The sequence below is a fragment of the Neomonachus schauinslandi genome, chromosome 4 (assembly GCF_002201575.2).
Source record: "Neomonachus schauinslandi chromosome 4, ASM220157v2, whole genome shotgun sequence".
In the NCBI taxonomy this organism is placed as follows: domain Eukaryota; kingdom Metazoa; phylum Chordata; class Mammalia; order Carnivora; family Phocidae; genus Neomonachus; species Neomonachus schauinslandi.
The window spans coordinates 141,569,354-141,584,404 of NC_058406.1; positions in this window are offsets into that span (position 1 = coordinate 141,569,354).

The window sequence follows — 15,051 nt, forward strand, 5'->3', positions numbered from 1 at the left end:
CCAACAAGAAGATCTAACAATTGTAAATATCTATGCCCCTAACATGGGAGCAGCCAATTATATAAGGCAATTAATAACAAAAGCAAAGAAACACATCGAAAACAATACAATAATAGTGGGGGCCTTTAACACCCCCCTCACTGAAATGGACAGATCGTCTAAGCAAAAGATCAACAAGGAAATAAAGACTTTAAATGACAAACTGGACCAAATGGACTTCACAGACATATTCAGAACATTCCACCCCAAAGCAACGGAATACACATTCTTCTCTAGTGCCCATGGAACATTCTCCAGAATAGATCACATCCTAGGTCATAAATCAGGTCTCAACCGGTACCAAAAGATTGGGATCATTCCCTGCCTATTTTCAGACCACAATGCTTTGAAACTAGAACTCAATCACAAGAGGAAAGTCGGAAAGAACTCAAATACATGGAGGCTAAAGAGCATCCTACTGAAGAATGAATGGGTCAACCAGGAAATTAAAGAAGAATTAAAAAGATACATGGAAACCAATGAAAATGAAAACACAACTATTCAAAATCTTTGGGATGCAGCAAAGGCAGTCCTAAGAGGAAAGTATATAGCAATACAAGCCTTTCTCAAGAAGCAAGAAAGGTCTCAAGTACACAACCTAACCCTATACCTAAAGGAGCTGGAGAAAGAACAGCAAATAAAGCCTAAACCCAGCAGGAGATGAGAAATAATAAAGATCAGAGCAGAAATCAATGAAATAGAAACTAAAAGAACAGTAGAACAGATCAACGAAACTAGGAGCTGGTTATTTGAAAGAATTAACAAGATAAACCCCTGGCCAGACTTATCAAAAAGAGAAGAGAAATGACCCAACTCAACAAAATCATGAACGAAAGAGGAGAGATCACAACCAACACTAAACAAATACAAACAATTATAAGAACATATTATGAGCAACTCTATGCCAGCAAATTAGATAACCTGGAAGACATGGATGCATTCCTAGAGATGTATCAACTACCAAAACTGAACCAGGATGAAATAGAAAACCTGAACAGACCTATAACCACTAAGGAAATTGAAGCATTCATCAAAAATCTCCCCAAAAACAAAAGCCCAGGGCCAGATGGCGTCCCAGGGGAATTCTACCAAGCATTCAAGAAGAATTAATACCTATTCTTCTGAAACTGTTCCAAAAATTAGAAATAGAAGGAAAACTTCCAAACTCATTTTATGAGGCCAGCATTACCTTGATCCCAAAACTAAAGACCCCATCAAAAAGGAGAATTACAGACCAATATCCCTGATGAACATGGATGCAAAAATTCTCGCCAAAATACTAGCCAATAGGATCCAACAGTACATTAAAAGGATTATTCACCACGACCAAGTGGGATTTATCCCTGGGCTGCAAGGTTGGTTCAACATCCACAAATCAATCAATGTGATACAATACATTAACAAAAGAAAGAACAAGAATCATATGATCCTCTCAATAGATGCAGAAAAACCTTTTCACAAAGTACAGCATCCTTTCTTGATCAAAACTCTTCAGAGTATAGGGATAAAGGGTACATACCTCAATATCATAAAAGCCATCTATGAAAAACCTACAGCGAATATCATTCTCAATGGGGAAAAACTGAGAGCTTTCCCCCTAAGGTCAGGAACGCGGCAGGGATGTCCACTATCACCACTGCTATTCAACATAGTATTGGAAGTCCTAGCCACAGCAATCAGACAACAAAAAGAAATCAAAGGCATCCAAATTGGCAAAGAAGAAGTCAAACTTTCACTCTTTGCAGATGATATGATAGTTTATGTGGAAAACCCAAAAGACTCCACCCCAAAACTGCTAGAACTCATACAGGAAGTCAGTAAAGTGGCAGGATATAAAATCAATGCACAGAAGTCAGTGGCATTCCTATACACCAACAACAAGACAGAAAAAAGAGAAATTAAGGAGTCGATCCCATTTCCAATTGCACCCAAAACCATAAGATACCTAGGAATAAATCTAACCAAAGAGATAAAGGATCTGTACTCAGAAAACTATAAAATACTCATGAAAGAAATTGAGGAAGACACAAAGAAATGGAAAAACTTTCCATGCTCATGGATTGGAAGAACAAATATTGTGAAGATGTCAATGCTACCTAGAGCAATCTACACATTCAATGCAATCCCCATCAAAATACCATCCACTTTTTTCAAAGAAATGGAACAAATCATCCTAAAATTTGTATGGAACCAGAAAAGACCCCGCATAGCCAGAGGAATGTTGAAAAAGAAAAGCAAAGCTGGCGGCATCACAATTCCGGACTTCCAGCTCTATTACAAAGCTGTCATCATCAAGACAGCATGGTACTGGCACAAAAACAGACACATAGATCAATGGAACAGAATAGAGAGCCCAGAAATGGACCCTCAACTCTATGGTCAACTTATCTTTGACAAAGCAGGAAAGAATGTCCAATGGAACAAAGACAGTCTCTTCAACAAATGGTGTTGGGAAAATTGGATAGCCACATGCAGAAGAATGAAACTGGACCATTTCCTTACACCACACACAAAAATAGACTCCAAATGGTTGAAAGACCTCAATGTGAGACAGGAGTCCATCCAAATCCTAAAGGAGAACACAGGCAGCAACCTCTTTGACCTCAGCTGAAGCAACTTCTTCCTAGAAACATCGCCAAAGGCAAGGGAAGCAAGGGCAAAAATGAACTATTGGGACTTCATCAAGATAAAAAGCTTTTGCAAAGCAAAGGAAACAGTCAACAAAACCAAAAGACAACCGACAGAATGGGAGAAGATATTTGCAAATGACATATCAGATAAAGGGCTAGTATCCAAAATCTATAAAGAACTCATCAAACTCAACACCCAAAGAACAAAGAATCCAATCAAGAAATGGGCAGAAGACATGAACAGACATTTTTCCAAAGAAGACATCCAAATGGCCAACAGACACATGAAAAAGTGCTCAATATTGCTCGGCATCAGGGAAATCCAAATCAAAACCTCAATGAGATACCACCTCACACCAGTCAGAATGGCTAAAATAAACAAGTCAGGAAACGACAGATGTTGGCGGGGATGCGGAGAAAGGGGAACCCTCCTACACTGTTGGTGGGAATGCAAGGTGTTGCAGCCACTCTGGAAAACTGTATGGAGGTTCCTCAAAAAGTTGAAAATAGAGCTACCATAGGATCCAGCATTTGCACTACTGGGCATTTACCCCAAAGATACAAATGTAGGGATCCAAAGGGGTAGGTGCACCCCGATGTTTATAGCAGCAATGTCCACAATAGCCAAACTATGGAAAGAGCTAAGATGTCCAACAACAGATGAATGGATAAAGAAGAAGTGGCATATATATACAATGGAATATTATTCAACCATCAAAAAAAAAAAAAAAACCTGAAATCTTGCCATTTGCAACGACGTGGATGGAACTGGAGGGTATTATGTTGAGTGAAATAAGTCAAACAGAGAAAGACATGTATCATATGATCTCACTGATATGAGGAATTCTTAATCGCAGGAAACAAACTGAGGGTTGCTGGAGTGGGGGGTGGGGTGGGAGGGATGGGGTGACTGGGTGATAGACACTGGGGAGGGTATGTGCTCTGGTAAGCGCTGTGAATTGTGAGAGACGATGGACTCTGAAAAACAAACAGGGTTCTAGAGGGGAGGGGGGTGGGAGGATGGGTTAGCCTGGTGGTGGGTATTGAGGAGGGCACGTTCTGCATGGAGCACTGGGTGTTATGCACAAACAATGAATCATGGAACACTTCATCTAAAACTAATGATGTAATGTATGGGGATTAACATAAGAATTAAAAAAAAAAGAATAAGTAGGTTATTGATTTAGTATAAAGAGACTACCTATTTTAAACAAATATTTGTGATTTTAATTCCAAGAAAATGAATTAAAGGTAAGTTATAATAAATAAAATATAATACTCAATTATCTAAAAGTGAAAATAGGTAGTTTTATGATGACAAGTATAATATACATCAATAAAAAACTTTATCAATTTAATTTGGCAATTTCTAATCTTCTTGATGTGAATGTTGTCCACATCTCCTTGGTGGAGTTGTGCTAATGTTAAAAATTATAAAATGATTTTTGGGATGCCTGGGTGGCTCAGTTAAGCCTGTAAATCTTGATTTCAGCTCAGGTCATGATCTCAGCATGATTTCAGCATTGTGAGAAGGAGCCCTGCTTCATTGTTGGGCTCCTCACTCAGCAGGGAGTCTGCTTCTTTCCTTCTCTCTCTCTCCCTCTGCCCCTGCCCCTGCTTGTGCATGCACTCTCTCTCTCTCTCTCTCTCTCTCAAATAAATAAATGATTCAAAAAAATTATAAAATGATTTTCAACACTGCTTGATTAAGAAAGCATGCCTATTAGACCTATAAAAATACTTTAGTTAAGATTGCCATATTCAATGTATAAAAATACAAGACTCATGGTTAAATTTGAATTTCAGATAAATGAATTATTTTTAGTATAATTATTTCCCATGCAATTATTAGGATATACACTAAAGAATTAACTGTTGCTTATCTGAAAATCAGATTTGACTGGGTATCTTATATTTTATATGGCAAGTCTTCTTTGGGTATAAAGAGGTACAATAACATAAAGCTATTCTTGAATTATATATATACATTATATATAATGTGTATATATGTGACATATATGAGAGAACTTCACTTCACTTATCTGGAAGTCAAACGTTAGACTCCTTAAAGCTAAATAAAGAAATACCATCGGGCGCCTGGGTGGTTCAGATGGTTAAGTGTCTACCTTCGGCTCAGGTCATGATCCCAGGGTCCTGGGATTGAGTCCCGCATTGGGCTTCCCGCTCCTTGGGAGCCTGCTTCTCCCTCTGTTTCTCTCTGTCTCTCATGAATAAATAAATAAAATCTTAAAAAAAAAAATACCATCAAAATTACAGGAGAACAGGCACGGGAGGAAGGAAGATTGGAAGGGAGGGAGGAGGTGCTAAAGGAAGAGAGAGAAACTAAAAGGGAAGGAAGAAGAAACTAACAAATGTTCCTGGTTCTGTAAAAGTGACCTGTGAACATCTAGCAGCTGAAAGTAGCCAAGGACAATGTAAGAAAAAGGATTATGCTTCATGCTTAGAAATCGGTATACCTCGTAGGGAAAAGATGGCAGAGGAGTAGGGGACCCTATTCCAACCAGTACCCGGAATTGAGCTGGATATCTACCAGACCACTCTGAACACCCACAAAATCAGCCTGAGATGTAAGAAGATAGGTCTGGATCTCTACAAACAGAATATCGCAGGCGGTTCATTTTGAGGTACAAACAGGGAGCTGTGATTCTGCTGGCAGATATTGGAGGATAAATGGCAGTGGGAGCGAGCCTGGCCATGGGAATCCTACACCGCTGGTGAGCGATAGCTTCCTGCGCTGGGGAGGGGCACAGACTCGGAGACTGGTAGCGGTGGGGAAAGGACTTTAGGGCAGCCCCCAGGATGGAAACCCGGAGCAGTGGGGTTGCACGTGTGAACTGGGGACGGCTGGTGGTTTTAGAAGCACAAAGGGCAGAGACGTGCCCCAACCTGGAGGTGAGGACTGGGAGCACTGCTGAGGGACACAACCCAGAACGCTGCAGTTTATAGCAGCACAGACAGAAATGGAGATAGTGTGGCCTGGAGAGCTCACTGAAAAACAGACTGCGATCTCTCTGCTCTGAGGGTTGGAAATGGTCTCTTGTGCTCTGACTCTCTGAAGAGAGGTGGAAAGCCACCAGGGAAAGCCACCAAGGAAAAAAAGCCCCCCAAAACTGGTTTCCACTGAGCTCATCCCGCACCACAGGGAGCAGGGCAACTCTGCCCAAACAGGGTTGCCTGAGTACCAGTGTGGCAGGCCCCTCCCCCAGAAGACAGGCTGGGAGAACAAGAGGCCAGCAACCCTAAGGTCCGTAGGAAACAGGTGCATCTTGCTTGGGTTGTGGTCAATAATTTGGACTCTATACATTCCCTCAACCACCCCTCAACAGAATAACTAGGAAGAGTTACCCCCAAAATAGGAAAGACTCAGAGACTATGACTTATGCCACAGATTTACAAATGGATGCAGATATAACCAAGATGTCTGAGATGGAATTCAGGGTGGCAATTGTGAAGATGATAGCTAGAATGGAGAAATCAATTAATGGCAACATAGAGTCTCTAAGGGCAGAAATGAAAGCTGAATTGGCAGAACTTAAAAATGCTATCACTGAGATCCAATCTAATCTAGATAATATAACAGCTAGGGTAAGCGAGGCAGAACAAATTAGTGATTTAGAAAACCAATTAATAGACAAGAAGGGAAAAGAGGAGGCCAGGGAAAACAACTCAGAATCCATGAAAATAGAATCAGAGAAATAAGTGACACCATGAAACATTCCAATGTCAGAATTATTGAGATCCCTGAGGGGGTGGAGAGAGAGAACTAAGAGATATATTTGAGCAAATCATAGCTGAGAACTTCCCTAATCTGGGGAATGAAACAAACACTCGTGTCCTAGAGGCAGAGAGGACCCCTCCCAAATCAAGGAAAACAGGCCAACGCCCCGGCGTAAAACTGGCAAATCTTAGAACCAAGGAAACCATCTTAAGGGCAGTTAGGAGGAAGAGATTCCTTACGTACAGAGGAAGGAACATCAGAATAACGTCAGACCTATCCACAGAGACCTGGCAAGCCAGAAAGGCCTGGCAAGACATATTCAGGGTACTAAATAAGAAGAACATGCAGCCAAGAATACTTTATCCAGCAAGGCTGTCATTTAGAATGGATGGAGAGATTCAGAGCTTCCACGACCAGCAGAAACTGAAAGAATATATGACCACTAAGCCGTCCCTGCAAGAAATATTAAGGGGGGTTCTATAAAAGGAGAAAGACCCCAAGAGTGATACACAACAGAAATTTACAGGGACAATCTATAAAAACAATGTCTTCACAGGCAACATGATGACAATAAATTCATATCTTTCAATAGTCACTCTCAGTGTGAACGACCTAAATGCTCCCATAAAATGGAACAGGGTTGCAGATTGGATAAAAAGACAGGACCTATCCATATGCTGTCTACAAGAGACTCATTTTGAACCTAAAGATACATCCAGACTGAGAGAGAAGGGATGGAGATCCATCTTCCATGGCAACAGACCTCAAAAGAAAGCTGGGGTAGCAATTCTTATATCAGACAAATTAGATTTTAAACTAAAGACTGTAGTTACAGACACAGAAGGACACTATATCATTCTTAAAGGGTCTATCCAACAAGAAGATCTAACAATTGTAAATATCTACGTCCCCAACATGGGAGCAGCCATCTACATAAGCCAACTGTTAACCAAAATAAAGAGTCATATTGATAAAAATACATTAATTGTAGGAGACCTCAATACTCCACTCTAAGCAATAGACATATCATCTAAGCAGAAAATCAACAAAGAAACAAGAGCTTTGAATGATACACTGGACCAGATGGACCTCATAGATATATACAGAACATTCCACCCTCAAACAACAGAATACGCATTCTTCTTGAGCGCACATGGAACTTTCTCCAGAATAGACCACATACTGAGTTACAAATCAGGTCTCAACCAATACCAAAAGACTGAGATTATTCCCTGAATATTCTCAGACCATAATCCTCCAAAACTGGAACTCAATCACAAGAAAAATTTGGAAGAAATTCAAACACTTGGAAGCTAAAGACCACTCTGCTCAAGAATGTTTGGGTCAACCAGGAAATCAAAAAAAAAAAAAAAAAGAAGAGCTTAAACAGTTCATGGAAACCAATGAGAATGAAAACACATCAGTCCCAAACCTATGGGATACTGCAAAAGCAGTCCTAAGGGGAAAATACATAGCCATCCAAGCCTCACTCAAAAAAATAGAAAAATCCAGAATTCACCAACTAACTCTACACCTTAAAGAACTAGAGAAAAAGCATCAAATGATGCCTAAGCCACACATTAGAAGAAAAATAATTAAGATTAGAGCAGAGATCAATGAGTTAGAAACCAGAAACACAGTAGATCAGATCAACACAACTAGAAGCTGGTTCTTTGAAAGAATTGATAAGATCGATAAACCACTGGCTAGACTTATTCAAAAGAAAAGAGAAAGGACCCAAATTAATAAAATTATGAATGAAAGGGGAGAGATCACGACTAACACCAAGGAAATAGAAACAATTATTAGAAATTATTATCAACAACTATATGCCAATAAATTGAGCAACCTGGATGAAATGGAGGCCTTCCTGGAAACCTATAAACTCCCAAGTCTGAAACAGGAAGAAACTGACAACCTGAATAGGCCAAAAACCAGTAATGAAATTGAAGCAGTGATCAAAAACCTCCCAAAAAATAAGAGTCCAGGGCCTGATGGATTCCCTGGGGAATTCTACCAAACATTCAAAGAAGATATAATACCTATTCTCTTGAAGCTGTTTCAAAAAATAGAAACAGAAGGAAAGCTTCCAGACTCATTCTATGAGGCCAGCATTACCTTAATCCCCAAACCAGGCAAAGACCCCATCAAAAAGGAGAATTTCAGACTGATATCCCTGATGAATATGGATTCCAAAATCCTCAACAAAATCCCAGCTAATAGGATCCAACAATACATTAAAAGGATCATCCACCATGACCCAGTATGATTTATCCCTGGGTGCAAGGGTGGATCAACATTTGAAAATTAATCAATGTGATAGAACACATTAATAAGAGGAGAGAGAAGAACCATATGGTCCTCTCAGTTGATGCAGAAAAAGCATTTGACAAAATAGAACATCCTTTCCTGATTAAAACTCTTCAGAGTATAGGGATAGAGGGAACATTCCTCAAGTTCATAAAATCCATCTACTAAAAACCCAAAGCGAATATCATCCTCAATGGGGAAAAGCTGAGTGCCTTTCCCTTAAGATCAGAAACACAACAAGGATGGCCACTCTTGCCACTATTGTTCAACATAGTACTAGAAGTCCTAGCAACAGCAATCAGATAACAATAAGAAATAAAAGGTATTCAAATTGACAAAGAAGACAAACTCTCTCTCTTTGCAGATGACATGATACTTTATGTGGAAAACCCAAAAGAGTCCACCCCCAAATTACTAGAACTCATTCAGCAATTCAGTAATGTGGCAGGATACAAAATCAATGCACAGAAATCAGTTGCCTTCTTATATATTAACAATGCAACTGTAGAAAGAGAAATTAGAGAAATGATTCCATTTACAATAGCACCAAAAACCGTAAGATACCTTGGAATAAACCTAACCAAAGAGGTAAAGGATCTATACTATAGGAACTATAGAACACTCATGAAAGAAATTGAAGAAGACACAAAAAGATGGAAAAGCATTCCATGCTCATGGATTGGAAGAATAAACATTGTTAAAATGTCTGTGCTACCCAAGCAATCTATACCTTCAATGCCATCCTGATCAAAATTCCAGTGACATTTTTCAAAGTGCTCGAACAAACAATCCTAAAATTTGTATGGAATCAGAAAAGATCCTGAATTGCCAAGGAAATGTTGAAAAAGAAAAACAAAGCTGGGGCATCACGTTGCCTGATTTCAAGCTATATTACAAAGCAGTGATCACCAAGACAGCATGGTACTGGCACAAAAACAGACATACAGACCAATGGAACAGAATAGAGAACCCAGATATGGACCCTCAACTCTATGGTCAAATAATCTTCAACAAAGCCAGAAAAAATATGCAACGGAAAAAAGTCTCTTCAATAAATGGTGCTGGGAAAATTGGGCAGCCACATGCAGAAGAATGAAACTTGACTATTCTCTAACACCATACACAAAGATAAACTCAAAATGGATGAAAGACCTCAGTGTGAGACAGGAATCCATCAAAATCCTAGAGGAGAACATAAGCAGTAACCTCTTTGACATCGGCTACAGCAACTTCTTTCAAGATACATCTCCAAAGGATAGTGAAACAAAATCAAAAATGAACTTTTGGGACTTCATCAAGATAAAAACCTTCTGCACAGCAAAGGAAACAGTCAATAAAACAAAAAGGCAACCCACAGAATGGGAAAAGATATTTGCAAATGACACTATAGACAAAGCACTGATTTCCAAGATCTATAAATTAATTCTCAAACTCAACACCCAAAAAACAAATAATCAAGTCAAAAAATGGGCAGAAGACATGAACAGACACTTCTCCAAAGAAGACATACAAATGGCTAACAGACACATGTTCATCATCATTAGCCATCAGGGAAATTCAAATCAAAACCACATTGAGATACCACCTTACACCAGTTAGAATGACAAAAATGGACAGGGAAAGAAACAACAAATGTTGGAGAGGTTGTGGAGAAAGAAACCCTCTTACACTGTTGGTGGGAATGCAAGTTGGTACAGCCGCTTTTGTGTGGAGGTTCCTCAAAAAATAAAAGTAGAGCTACCCTATGACCCAGCAATTGCACTACTGGGTATTTACCCCAAAGACACAGATGTGGTGAAAAGAAGGGCCATATGCACCCCAATGTTCATAGCAGCAATGTCCGCAATAGCCAAACTGTGGAAAGAGCCGAGATGCCCTTCAACAGATGAATGGATAAAGAAGATGTGGTCCATATGTACAATGGAATATTACTCAGCCATCAGAAAGGATGAATACCCAACTTTTACATTAACATGGATGGGACCAGAGGAGATTATGCTAAGTGAAATAAGTCAAGCAGAGAAAGTCAATTATCATATGGTTTCACTTATTTGTGGAACATAAGGAATAGCATGGAGGACTTTAGGAGAAAGAAGGGAAAAATGAAGGGGGGGAAATCGGAGGCAGAGATGAACCATGAGAGACTATGGACTTCGGGAAACAAACTGAGGGTGTTAGAGGGGAGGGGGTTGGGGGGATGGGTTAGTCTGCTGATCGGTATTAAGGAGGGCAGGTACATCATGGAGCACTGGGTGTTATACGAAAACAATGAAGCGTGGATCACTACATCAAAAACTAATGATGTATTATATGGTGACTAACATAACATAATAAATAAAATTTAAAAAAGAAATAAAAAAGAAATTGGTATACCTCATACCAGGTGTAAAGCAATACTCATAAAAACAAGCAATTGTACAAAAACCGAGAATTATGTGAGAAACAAAAAGAAAGCAAAAAGGGAAATGATGGAGAAAAGATCAAAGAAGTTGCCAAGAGCCTAGGTAATAGCAATAGGAGTGGAAGTCTTGACAGAACTGGAGATCCAGTGACTTAAATCAGCTGCAGTTCCTGTGAAGATATAATTGGGTGCGTCTTTCATTCTCAGGAACTACCATGAGCATGCATATAGTGTGCCACATTAGAGTCGTATGATTAATTGGCTAACTCTATAGAATTCTAAGAGTAGAAATTAAGAAGGTGATGGCAAAACCATTTTTAATTCAGTTGACCACCGAGGACACAAATCTTGCTTGCCACAGATCTGCAGCTTTTAATGGTATGAGAGAAGATATGTAATTTGCCTAAAATCACATAGCAAGTAGAGGGGTAGTCATGCTTCAACCCTATGTTTTCCGACAAAAAGCCCATATTTATTTCATGTAGCAAAATTAGCATTCCAACCAATAGATTTATCTAATCAGGAGGCAGATTCAATATAGTAGAGATGAGTTAAAACAAAATGCAGTAGAGGTGTGTGACTTGCATGGTAATGAATTCATGGACAGCAATCCCAACTTAACTATGTTTTAGAATACAACTAGTGAAAAGATTAGAGAATATCCTTATCATAATCTCATTCTAATGGAAAAGACAAGAATGATTTATGTGAAAATACTTAGGAGTGAGTTATGTGCAAAAAGATACAAGGAAAAGTCTGGGAGATTAAATTAGATATGTCCGTTACCTTGATGGTGATCATGGGTATCAGAGGTGTTTCCATATGTCCAAATTCATCAAACTGTACACATTAAATATGTATAGTTCTTTATATATCTATTATACCTCAAAAATCTGTAATTTTATTGTGTTTTGATTTGGGAAGCCTGTTCACTTTTTCTTTTTTTGGGGGGGGTCAATTTCTCCAGAATGTGTTGCACCTGCTTAATCTGGTAAAATTCAGAGGTATCATTATTTCAGCAAATTTCCTTCTGCCATATCATTGAGTATTTTTGTTTCATTTGTTTTATTCCCTATTCAGAAATATGTGCATGATGGATCTCCTTTATCTTTCATATATAATAATTTTTCTTTAGTCAACCATTTGTTGCTTTCCAGTCCATTCTCATTGATTTTTTTCAAGTTTTCAAGTCTTTCATCTACACCATTATGATACCCTTTCTCTTTTTTAATGCTTTTAATATAGCATGTATTGATAATAGACTTATTTTTATATTTTTAATTTTTTATACTTTTTAAAAAATATTTTTATTTTCTTAAGTAATCTCTGAACCCAATGTGGGGCTCAGACTCACAACCCCAAGATCAAGAGTTGCATGCTGTACCAACTGAGCCAGCTAGGCACCCTGAGTCATTTTTTTTTTAAGATTTTTTTTTTATTTATTTGCAAGAGAGAGAATGAGAGACAGAGAGCATGAGAGGGAGGAGGGTCAGAGGGAGAAGCAGACTCCCTGCTGAGCAGGGAGCCTGATGTGGGACTCGATTCCGGGACTCCAGGATCATGACCTGAGCCGAAGGCAGTCGCTTAACCAACTGAGCCACCCAGGCGCCCGTCATTTTTATTTTTAATTAAACAGGCAAATGAGAATAAATTAAGCTATTAATTCCTAAATAATCCATGAAAACATTTATGCTGGTACTCAGGAATTCATCTAGTTTTTCTATTTTCTCAAACCATTTCCCCATACTCATTACACGTTGAAACATCTCAACATTCTGGATTTTTATATCAAGTAGAAAACTAGTGAGAGGTGCAAGTGTTCATCTAAATAAAAATCTTTTACACTGAAGAGAAAAATACTCTTACATTCCATAAATTTTTGATATGGTCTTAGTTCCATGCAAGAGTTATTTAATAAGCACTTAGTGTGTGCAGATTTTGTGCTAGGCTCTAGGTACTGTAATGAATAAGCCTTGATCTTTATCCTCAAGGAGCTAGCTGTGAAATCTATTCAAAGAGATAAGAGACATCCAGAAGAGCAATGTTATTTCATTTAATTGTTTATTTAGTAGTAGTGTGACTTAGTGCATAGAAAACAAGGTTTGATGTCAGGTAAATGGGGAAGACACCTGGCTCCTCCATTTACTTGCTGTTATATGTTAAGATCTCTGCTGAATTGGACCAAAATAAGCTAGTTCATAGGGAATTTGTATTAGTATATGACCCTGGTAAAAACTAAAAACTGTCAATTAATGTCAGTTTCCCCTTTCCTTACATAGGAAATTGTGAGATTCAGTTGGTCAGTTGGACCCCTGGTTGTCACCATGTCATGTGGCCCATGTCTCAGGAGGACTCACCTTAGAAGGTAGGGTGCTCTTTTCCAGTGATTCTCCAGTCAAAATGCTAAGGTGTCTTGGGTGGTGAATAAGATGTCTTGGGTAGGGACGCCTGGGTGGCTCAGTTGGTTAAGCGTCTGCCTTCAGCTCAGGTCATGATCCTGGAGTCCTGGAATCGAGTCCCACATCAGGTTCCCTGTTTAGTGGGGAGCCTGCTTTTCCCTCCACCTGCTGCTCCCCCTGCTTGTACTCTCTCTCTCTGACAAATAAATAAAATCTTAAAAAAAAAAAAAGATGTCTTGGGTAATGTCTTTGGTCAATATCATGAATCTGGATCATTATTATCATATTTCCTAATAATTTCAATATTATTTATAGACAGGAAGCACAATTGGTTAGTAAGAAGGTAGACGTATTCATCAATCTAATTTGCCTACACATTTCTTAATCCAAAAGAAGGCTTAAGAAGACAAGTGTATTTCTAATCACCTCATTTTATAGCCCCCCAAATTAATTGCAGATAATTCAAGTGAAATTGTTCAAGGTTAGACCAGCTGCTCTCTTAACTCTTACTTCATTTTTCCATTAAATCATTTATTTGTTACATTTGGAAACTATAGACCCAAAGATTTGAGGATATAGAACACATGAGCCTATGTAAAAAGATTACTTTTTGTTAATTGTTCAAACATCATGGATTTCCTCTCTCTCTCACTTCTTCTAGATTGAAATAGTTCTTCAGGTTGAAGAAGACAGAAGTGAAACAAAATTTGAATACTTCATCTCTGTTGATAGATGACTTAAATGAAAATCACTCCTGAAGAGTATGACTGTTTCCATCTATTGTATTTTTTTACTCTGAACATAGCTTTAAAAATCTCAAATCATAATTTAAAAAAATCTCAAATCTTTTTGTGTTTAATAAATGTAACTATATTGTGAGCTTTGTTATCAAGACATCATTATTCCTTTTCATTATATTTAAAAAATATTTGCTTGATTATATGCTTATATGCTGAGCACAATTGTAAAAATAATTACAAATTCACAAAATGTGTTGTTAATGAAATGACCACCTTAAATCAGAATTTACGATCCAAATTGTGTAAAAAATGGTAGTTTTTAGCTAGTAAGAAGTAAATTACTATAAAGTGCCACCTTTGAAGGGAAAAGTACTGTTCCATCCCTCCAAAACAGGGTTTCAATATGTAATTTTGTGAAACAACTCTCCTCACTCCATATGGACCCTATTAAGTCACTACTACAATTAAATAAAAGCAGATGTTACCAAATACAATACTTGTTAGATCTCTTATCTAAAGCATGCTATTACATGGTAAACATGTATTAATCTATTTCAGATGAGGATTTAAGGCCCTCTGAGTATCAGTAACTGCTTCCTTCTTTCGATGTCACCAAGATACATCAAGCAGGAACTCGCCAGGTTTTCTTGACACTGTCCAGCTCCCAGGCAACCCCCCATGATTTGTTTCTATCCTTTCTTGTTCAACAAACATTTTAGCACTGCTTCTCAGAACACAGAACCATAATGTTACTAGCTAATTTGGGGAGTATAAACAAGTATTTGAACTTCAA